Source organism: Chiloscyllium punctatum, chromosome 41 (genome assembly GCF_047496795.1).
Source record: "Chiloscyllium punctatum isolate Juve2018m chromosome 41, sChiPun1.3, whole genome shotgun sequence".
Classification (NCBI taxonomy): domain Eukaryota; kingdom Metazoa; phylum Chordata; class Chondrichthyes; order Orectolobiformes; family Hemiscylliidae; genus Chiloscyllium; species Chiloscyllium punctatum.
The window spans coordinates 66,836,378-66,846,043 of record NC_092779.1 but is presented as its reverse complement, the minus strand read 5'-3'; the positions used below and the strand labels follow the sequence as shown (position 1 = coordinate 66,846,043).

The 9,666-nt window shown below is 46.3% G+C and overlaps 3 non-coding genes across 3 annotated transcripts; all 3 read left to right on the top strand.

The window, feature by feature from the left end:
* The first annotated feature begins 1,467 nt into the window (after positions 1–1,467).
* trnal-uaa (transfer RNA leucine (anticodon UAA)) lies at positions 1,468–1,550 on the top strand. Its single transcript has one exon. It is a non-coding gene; the product is annotated as a tRNA-Leu (tRNA).
* A 2,663-nt stretch (positions 1,551–4,213) lies between these two features.
* On the top strand, positions 4,214–4,296 carry trnal-uaa (transfer RNA leucine (anticodon UAA)). The gene has a single exon. It is a non-coding gene; the product is annotated as a tRNA-Leu (tRNA).
* Positions 4,297–6,959: 2,663 nt separating this feature from the next.
* trnal-uaa (transfer RNA leucine (anticodon UAA)) lies at positions 6,960–7,042 on the top strand. Its single transcript has one exon. It is a non-coding gene; the product is annotated as a tRNA-Leu (tRNA).
* Positions 7,043–9,666: the final 2,624 nt, after the last annotated feature.

The following is a 9,666-nucleotide window of genomic DNA, read 5'->3' as shown; positions in this document are numbered from 1 at the left end:
GTGTAGTTCCCGCCTTCTGATCCTTCCATGAAAAGCAGCACCGCATTTGCATTCCTTGCGCAGGTTTGCCCGGTTCAAAGACAGGGAAGAAGCTGATGCTCTGGTATCACAGCGCACCACGGATTCCTGAACTAGTCTGTCTGTCAAATGTACCCCCAAAGTCGTCTCTGAAAGACCTCATTTGGAAGCTGTCTGTCGTTATTCAACGGACGAGAGTTGGCACCAGAGGTCCTGAATCATGTTTTGGAGCAGTTCGCACGGAAGTGGCTCATTCAATCAGCAACAGCAATGAAAGAAATTACACTCTCAGAGGAACCTCTGGACCTATGCTTTCACAGCGTCGCTAGTATTAAGGTGCGCCCCGAGATCTAAGCCACGTTGGAAGTGAGACGGAGGAATCGACAGAGAGGCTACAGAATGACATCGCATCCATTTGGATTTCTTTAAATCACTGACGAGCAGGAAAATGTAAACGGGGAGGGCGAGTGGGGAAGTGAGGCAGTAGCAGCTCTGGTGAAATTCCTTCTTTGTGATTCGCTCAGCAACCAGAGACGTGAAGGTGACTCAGGCGTGAGAGCTCTTCACATCGAGAACAAAAAGCACTCAAGGGCAGTTAGCACCTCTTCCGGAGAGTGGGGTGGGGTGAGGTAATTCCCTTTTGACTTCTCTGACTATGTTCAGAAACTGCCTTTTAGATTGAGGTGAACAGAGACTGCATTTCTTAAAAGCACCATGGAATTTATCAAACTTTATTGTGTCGCTTCCTTTCGATTCCCACACAGGTTTCCAACTCAGTTGGTATCCATGTGGCTCATATCCAGGTGTGAACATCTCTGCAGCGAATTGCACGGTTAAGGCAAAAAGGCAAGGAAAGTGGCATCTCGAATTGGCTCCGAGGTCAGAGCATCCTCGCAATGTGATCTGTCGTTCTCGGATTGTAATGCTACCTCCGGTTTTAGGGTGGAGAACATTCTTTGGGACTCTTATTCTGCAAGACAGACACAGTGACTGAAACTATACTGCACGTTATGATTTGGAACACGGGCTGCTCAGCTTTGTGCATTTTCCCTGTAGTCCGGTGTGTTTCATGTTCCGTGTAAACGTGAAAGTTGTCCTGTTTCGAGCAATGGGTGAAATCATTTATCAATGCAAGAATCGAAATTGCAGTCATGTCAAGCAGCTCATGGTAATTTGACCAAATCATAACCGATCGTGTGTTCTCACGCACTCACAGATGCATTTGGAGCTGAAAAGAGTCTGAGAAGATCGACTCAGCTTACCATTGATTTTTGTCTGGATTGATGGGTATCATTATCTGCTGCGAAATTGTCATTGTAGCCGGGCACATCCCAGCAGCTGTGCGAGTCGGAGAGGGATCATGGAACCCTTTTAACGTGACTTTGCATCTGTTGTTTTGCAGGAGCACAATTGGAAGTGCAAGAAAATAGGCAGCAGTCGTGGCTGGCTGGTAGTGTGGCCGAGCGGTCTAAGGCGCTGGGTTTAAGCTCCAGTCTCTGACAGAGGCGTGGGTTCGAATTCCACCGCTGCCATTTCTGCTGACCTTCTCCAATCGCGCAGCTGGTTGAAATGCTGTTTCGACTCCTGCTGCGTTTCTGTTTAAAACAGAAGCGAAATGGGTTTGCTTCCCGGGCAATTAATTGTGGTGTGTGAAAGTGCCGAATTTGGCGAAGCGTCTGTGCTGTCATGATCGTGTTCGCCTCCCGCAGCTCTTCTGTTGCTTTACGTTCCAGGCGAGTTGAATTTTAATGGAACCGAATGGAGACTGTTATTTCATCGCTGTTGTGAAACAAAGTACTACGGTGACTCGACTCGTCGTTATTTGGTTTTCTGGCCAATGAAAAAATCGTTCCAATGAATTTCGATGTCATATGTTATTGAATTTCTCCCATTTCATTCATCTCCGTCCTGGAGACATCGGAAGGGAAAGGTAATCTAGCCGAGACTGTGATTGGTGAAATTCACTTTTTATGGCCCATTCTTATTATGTTCTTTCTTTCTCTCTTTTCAGCATTGTCCGGGAAGTGGTGGTGCACTCAGGCTCCTGTATGTTTGAAAGAGTAGTTTGGAATTGCCCTGTTGTTAGTTGTGAGATTACCTTATGGCTCATGCCCCGGACTGTCTCACATTTAGCATTCATGCTCGCTGTGTCTGGAAATACATTTGGTTTGCCAGTTTTGTTTGTGTTCCGTGTTAAATGCTTTCCGTTTTGCGATTCTCTCAATAAATTACGACTGAACAGGGTTTCTGAGGTAACTTCCAGCTGCAAAAATCCTGAACTGAGAATCTGGGAAAATTTCCCAGAGTATGGTCAGTCGGAGCAAAAGTAAGGAAGTCGTTCGTTTCTGCAGCGATTCACAATGCTACCGTTCCCGTGAGCAGTCGAACAGGCTATATGATTGTGCCGCAGACTGCGACGGCAAGCTCCGCTAAAGAGTGATCCTTTAATGCCGGTGTAAGCAACACAACGTTATTAGGGCACACCGCGTGGAAACAGATACTTCGGTGTATCTCGTCCATGCTCAGCACATAGCCAAAATTAAACAAGTCCCATTAAACAACGAGCGATTGGAAACAGAAAGGTGAAAAGTAGAATGGCTTCAACTTTCAGTGCTTGAACAAATCTGCTCTCGTAGTGAAATGTAATGCAACTCCATTTAATTACTGTGCAAAGCATTGTCAAGTTTTTCTCCAACCTGGTTCTGATCATATGCCATTCTGTTTGAGAGTGTAGTTCCCGCCTTCTGATCCTTCCATGAAAAGCAGCACCGCATTTGCATTCCTTGCGCAGGTTTGCCCGGTTCAAAGACAGGGAAGAAGCTGATGCTCTGGTATCACAGCGCACCACGGATTCCTGAACTAGTCTGTCTGTCAAATGTACCCCCAAAGTCGTCTCTGAAAGACCTCATTTGGAAGCTGTCTGTCGTTATTCAACGTACGAGAGTTGGCACCACAGGTCCTGAATCATGTTTTGGAGCAGTTCGCACGGAAGTGGCTCATTCAATCAGCAACAGCAATGAAAGAAATTACACTCTCAGAGGAACCTCTGGACCTATGCTTTCACAGCGTCGCTAGTATTAAGGTGCGCCCCGAGATCTAAGCCACGTTGGAAGTGAGACGGAGGAATCGACAGAGAGGCTACAGAATGACATCGCATCCATTTGGATTTCTTTAAATCACTGACGAGCAGGAAAATGTAAACGGGGAGGGCGAGTGGGGAAGTGAGGCAGTAGCAGCTCTGGTGAAATTCCTTCTTTGTGATTCGCTCAGCAACCAGAGACGTGAAGGTGACTCAGGCGTGAGAGCTCTTCACATCGAGAACAAAAAGCACTCAAGGGCAGTTAGCACCTCTTCCGGAGAGTGGGGTGGGGTGAGGTAATTCCCTTTTGACTTCTCTGACTATGTTCAGAAACTGCCTTTTAGATTGAGGTGAACAGAGACTGCATTTCTTAAAAGCACCATGGAATTTATCAAACTTTATTGTGTCGCTTCCTTTCGATTCCCACACAGGTTTCCAACTCAGTTGGTATCCATGTGGCTCATATCCAGGTGTGCACATCTCTGCAGCGAATTGCACGGTTAAGGCAAAAAGGCAAGGAAAGTGGCATCTCGAATTGGCTCCGAGGTCAGAGCATCCTCGCAATGTGATCTGTCGTTCTCGGATTGTAATGCTACCTCCGGTTTTAGGGTGGAGAACATTCTTTGGGACTCTTATTCTGCAAGACAGACACAGTGACTGAAACTATGCTGCACGTTATGATTTGGAACACGGGCTGCTCAGCTTTGTGCATTTTCCCTGTAGTCCGGTGTGTTTCATGTTCCGTGTAAACGTGAAAGTTGTCCTGTTTCGAGCAATGGGTGAAATCATTTATCAATGCAAGAATCGAAATTGCAGTCATGTCAAGCAGCTCATGGTAATTTGACCAAATCATAACCGATCGTGTGTTCTCACGCACTCACAGATGCATTTGGAGCTGAAAAGAGTCTGAGAAGATCGACTCAGCTTACCATTGATTTTTGTCTGGATTGATGGGTATCATTATCTGCTGCGAAATTGTCATTGTAGCCGGGCACATCCCAGCAGCTGTGCGAGTCGGAGAGGTATCATGGAACCCTTTTAACGTGACTTTGCATCTGTTGTTTTGCAGGAGCACAATTGGAAGTGCAAGAAAATAGGCAGCAGTCGTGGCTGGCTGGTAGTGTGGCCGAGCGGTCTAAGGCGCTGGGTTTAAGCTCCAGTCTCTGACAGAGGCGTGGGTTCGAATCCCACCGCTGCCATTTCTGCTGACCTTCTCCAATCGCGCAGCTGGTTGAAATGCTGTTTCGACTCCTGCTGCGTTTCTGTTTAAAACAGAAGCGAAATGGGTTTGCTTCCCGGGCAATTAATTGTGGTGTGTGAAAGTGCCGAATTTGGCGAAGCGTCTGTGCTGTCATGATCGTGTTCGCCTCCCGCAGCTCTTCTGTTGCTTTACGTTCCAGGCGAGTTGAATTTTAATGGAACCGAATGGAGACTGTTATTTCATCGCTGTTGTGAAACAAAGTACTACGGTGACTCGACTCGTCGTTATTTGGTTTTCTGGCCAATGAAAAAATCGTTCCAATGAATTTCGATGTCATATGTTATTGAATTTCTCCCATTTCATTCATCTCCGTCCTGGAGACATCGGAAGGGAAAGGTAATCTAGCCGAGACTGTGATTGGTGAAATTCACTTTTTATGGCCCATTCTTATTATGTTCTTTCTTTCTCTCTTTTCAGCATTGTCCGGGAAGTGGTGGTGCACTCAGGCTCCTGTATGTTTGAAAGAGTAGTTTGGAATTGCCCTGTTGTTAGTTGTGAGATTACCTTATGGCTCATGCCCCGGACTGTCTCACATTTAGCATTCATGCTCGCTGTGTCTGGAAATACATTTGGTTTGCCAGTTTTGTTTGTGTTGCGTGTTAAATGCTTTCCGTTTTGCGATTCTCTCAATAAATTACGACTGAACAGGGTTTCTGAGGTAACTTCCAGCTGCAAAAATCCTGAACTGAGAATCTGGGAAAATTTCCCAGAGTATGGTCAGTCGGAGCAAAAGTAAGGAAGTCGTTCGTTTCTGCAGCGATTCACAATGCTACCGTTCCCGTGAGCAGTCGAACAGGCTATATGATTGTGCCGCAGACTGCGACGGCAAGCTCCGCTAAAGAGTGATCCTTTAATGCCGGTGTAAGCAACACAACGTTATTAGGGCACACCGCGTGGAAACAGATACTTCGGTGTATCTCGTCCATGCTCAGCACATAGCCAAAATTAAACAAGTCCCATTAAACAACGAGCGATTGGAAACAGAAAGGTGAAAAGTAGAATGGCTTCAACTTTCAGTGCTTGAACAAATCTGCTCTCGTAGTGAAATGTAATGCAACTCCATTTAATTACTGTGCAAAGCATTGTCAAGTTTTTCTCCAACCTGGTTCTGATCATATGCCATTCTGTTTGAGAGTGTAGTTCCCGCCTTCTGATCCTTCCATGAAAAGCAGCACCGCATTTGCATTCCTTGCGCAGGTTTGCCCGGTTCAAAGACAGGGAAGAAGCTGATGCTCTGGTATCACAGCGCACCACGGATTCCTGAACTAGTCTGTCTGTCAAATGTACCCCCAAAGTCGTCTCTGAAAGACCTCATTTGGAAGCTGTCTGTCGTTATTCAACGTACGAGAGTTGGCACCACAGGTCCTGAATCATGTTTTGGAGCAGTTCGCACGGAAGTGGCTCATTCAATCAGCAACAGCAATGAAAGAAATTACACTCTCAGAGGAACCTCTGGACCTATGCTTTCACAGCGTCGCTAGTATTAAGGTGCGCCCCGAGATCTAAGCCACGTTGGAAGTGAGACGGAGGAATCGACAGAGAGGCTACAGAATGACATCGCATCCATTTGGATTTCTTTAAATCACTGACGAGCAGGAAAATGTAAACGGGGAGGGCGAGTGGGGAAGTGAGGCAGTAGCAGCTCTGGTGAAATTCCTTCTTTGTGATTCGCTCAGCAACCAGAGACGTGAAGGTGACTCAGGCGTGAGAGCTCTTCACATCGAGAACAAAAAGCACTCAAGGGCAGTTAGCACCTCTTCCGGAGAGTGGGGTGGGGTGAGGTAATTCCCTTTTGACTTCTCTGACTATGTTCAGAAACTGCCTTTTAGATTGAGGTGAACAGAGACTGCATTTCTTAAAAGCACCGTGGAATTTATCAAACTTTATTGTGTCGCTTCCTTTCGATTCCCACACAGGTTTCCAACTCAGTTGGTATCCATGTGGCTCATATCCAGGTGTGCACATCTCTGCAGCGAATTGCACGGTTAAGGCAAAAAGGCAAGGAAAGTGGCATCTCGAATTGGCTCCGAGGTCAGAGCATCCTCGCAATGTGATCTGTCGTTCTCGGATTGTAATGCTACCTCCGGTTTTAGGGTGGAGAACATTCTTTGGGACTCTTATTCTGCAAGACAGACACAGTGACTGAAACTATGCTGCACGTTATGATTTGGAACACGGGCTGCTCAGCTTTGTGCATTTTCCCTGTAGTCCGGTGTGTTTCATGTTCCGTGTAAACGTGAAAGTTGTCCTGTTTCGAGCAATGGGTGAAATCATTTATCAATGCAAGAATCGAAATTGCAGTCATGTCAAGTAGCTCATGGTAATTTGACCAAATCATAACCGATCGTGTGTTCTCACGCACTCACAGATGCATTTGGAGCTGAAAAGAGTCTGAGAAGATCGACTCAGCTTACCATTGATTTTTGTCTGGATTGATGGGTATCATTATCTGCTGCGAAATTGTCATTGTAGCCGGGCACATCCCAGCAGCTGTGCGAGTCGGAGAGGGATCATGGAACCCTTTTAACGTGACTTTGCATCTGTTGTTTTGCAGGAGCACAATTGGAAGTGCAAGAAAATGGGCAGCGCTAGTGGCTGGCTGGTAGTCTGGCCGAGCGGTCTAAGGCGCTGGATTTAAGCTCCAGTCTCTGACAGAGGCGTGGGTTCGAATCCCACCGCTGCCATTTCTGCTGACCTTCTCCAATCGCGCAGCTGGTTGAAATGCTGTTTCGACTCCTGCTGCGTTTCTGTTTAAAACAGAAGCGAAATGGGTTTGCTTCCCGGGCAATTAATTGTGGTGTGTGAAAGTGCCGAATTTGGCGAAGCGTCTGTGCTGTCATGATCGTGTTCGCCTCCCGCAGCTCTTCTGTTGCTTTACGTTCCAGGCGAGTTGAATTTTAATGGAACCGAATGGAGACTGTTATTTCATCGCTGTTGTGAAACAAAGTACTACGGTGACTCGACTCGTCGTTATTTGGTTTTCTGGCCAATGAAAAAATCGTTCCAATGAATTTCGATGTCATATGTTATTGAATTTCTCCCATTTCATTCATCTCCGTCCTGGAGACATCGGAAGGGAAAGGTAATCTAGCCGAGACTGTGATTGGTGAAATTCACTTTTTATGGCCCATTCTTATTATGTTCTTTCTTTCTCTCTTTTCAGCATTGTCCGGGAAGTGGTGGTGCACTCAGGCTCCTGTATGTTTGAAAGAGTAGTTTGGAATTGCCCTGTTGTTAGTTGTGAGATTACCTTATGGCTCATGCCCCGGACTGTCTCACATTTAGCATTCATGCTCGCTGTGTCTGGAAATACATTTGGTTTGCCAGTTTTGTTTGTGTTGCGTGTTAAATGCTTTCCGTTTTGCGATTCTCTCAATAAATTACGACTGAACAGGGTTTCTGAGGTAACTTCCAGCTGCAAAAATCCTGAACTGAGAATCTGGGAAAATTTCCCAGAGTATGGTCAGTCGGAGCAAAAGTAAGGAAGTCGTTCGTTTCTGCAGCGATTCACAATGCTACCGTTCCCGTGAGCAGTCGAACAGGCTATATGATTGTGCCGCAGACTGCGACGGCAAGCTCCGCTAAAGAGTGATCCTTTAATGCCGGTGTAAGCAACACAACGTTATTAGGGCACACCGCGTGGAAACAGATACTTCGGTGTATCTCGTCCATGCTCAGCACATAGCCAAAATTAAACAAGTCCCATTAAACAACGAGCGATTGGAAACAGAAAGGTGAAAAGTAGAATGGCTTCAACTTTCAGTGCTTGAACAAATCTGCTCTCGTAGTGAAATGTAATGCAACTCCATTTAATTACTGTGCAAAGCATTGTCAAGTTTTTCTCCAACCTGGTTCTGATCATATGCCATTCTGTTTGAGAGTGTAGTTCCCGCCTTCTGATCCGTCCATGAAAAGCAGCACCGCATTTGCATTCCTTGCGCAGGTTTGCCCGGTTCAAAGACAGGGAAGAAGCTGATGCTCTGGTATCACAGCGCACCACGGATTCCTGAACTAGTCTGTCTGTCAAATGTACCCCCAAAGTCGTCTCTGAAAGACCTCATTTGGAAGCTGTCTGTCGTTATTCAACGTACGAGAGTTGGCACCAGAGGTCCTGAATCATGTTTTGGAGCAGTTCGCACGGAAGTGGCTCATTCAATCAGCAACAGCAATGAAAGAAATTACACTCTCAGAGGAACCTCTGGACCTATGCTTTCACAGCGTCGCTAGTATTAAGGTGCGCCCCGAGATCTAAGCCACGTTGGAAGTGAGACGGAGGAATCGACAGAGAGGCTACAGAATGACATCGCATCCATTTGGATTTCTTTAAATCACTGACGAGCAGGAAAATGTAAACGGGGAGGGCGAGTGGGGAAGTGAGGCAGTAGCAGCTCTGGTGAAATTCCTTCTTTGTGATTCGCTCAGCAACCAGAGACGTGAAGGTGACTCAGGTGTGAGAGCTCTTCACATCGAGAACAAAAAGCACTCAAGGGCAGTTAGCACCTCTTCCGGAGAGTGGGGTGGGGTGAGGTAATTCCCTTTTGACTTCTCTGACTATGTTCAGAAACTGCCTTTTAGATTGAGGTGAACAGAGACTGCATTTCTTAAAAGCACCGTGGAATTTATCAAACTTTATTGTGTCGCTTCCTTTCGATTCCCACACAGGTTTCCAACTCAGTTGGTATCCATGTGGCTCATATCCAGGTGTGCACATCTCTGCAGCGAATTGCACGGTTAAGGCAAAAAGGCAAGGAAAGTGGCATCTCGAATTGGCTCCGAGGTCAGAGCATCCTCGCAATGTGATCTGTCGTTCTCGGATTGTAATGCTACCTCCGGTTTTAGGGTGGAGAACATTCTTTGGGACTCTTATTCTGCAAGACAGACACAGTGACTGAAACTATGCTGCACGTTATGATTTGGAACACGGGCTGCTCAGCTTTGTGCATTTTCCCTGTAGTCCGGTGTGTTTCATGTTCCGTGTAAACGTGAAAGTTGTCCTGTTTCGAGCAATGGGTGAAATCATTTATCAATGCAAGAATCGAAATTGCAGTCATGTCAAGTAGCTCATGGTAATTTGACCAAATCATAACCGATCGTGTGTTCTCACGCACTCACAGATGCATTTGGAGCTGAAAAGAGTCTGAGAAGATCGACTCAGCTTACCATTGATTTTTGTCTGGATTGATGGGTATCATTATCTGCTGCGAAATTGTCATTGTAGCCGGGCACATCCCAGCAGCTGTGCGAGTCGGAGAGGGATCATGGAACCCTTTTAACGTGACTTTGCATCTGTTGTTTTGCAGGAGCACAA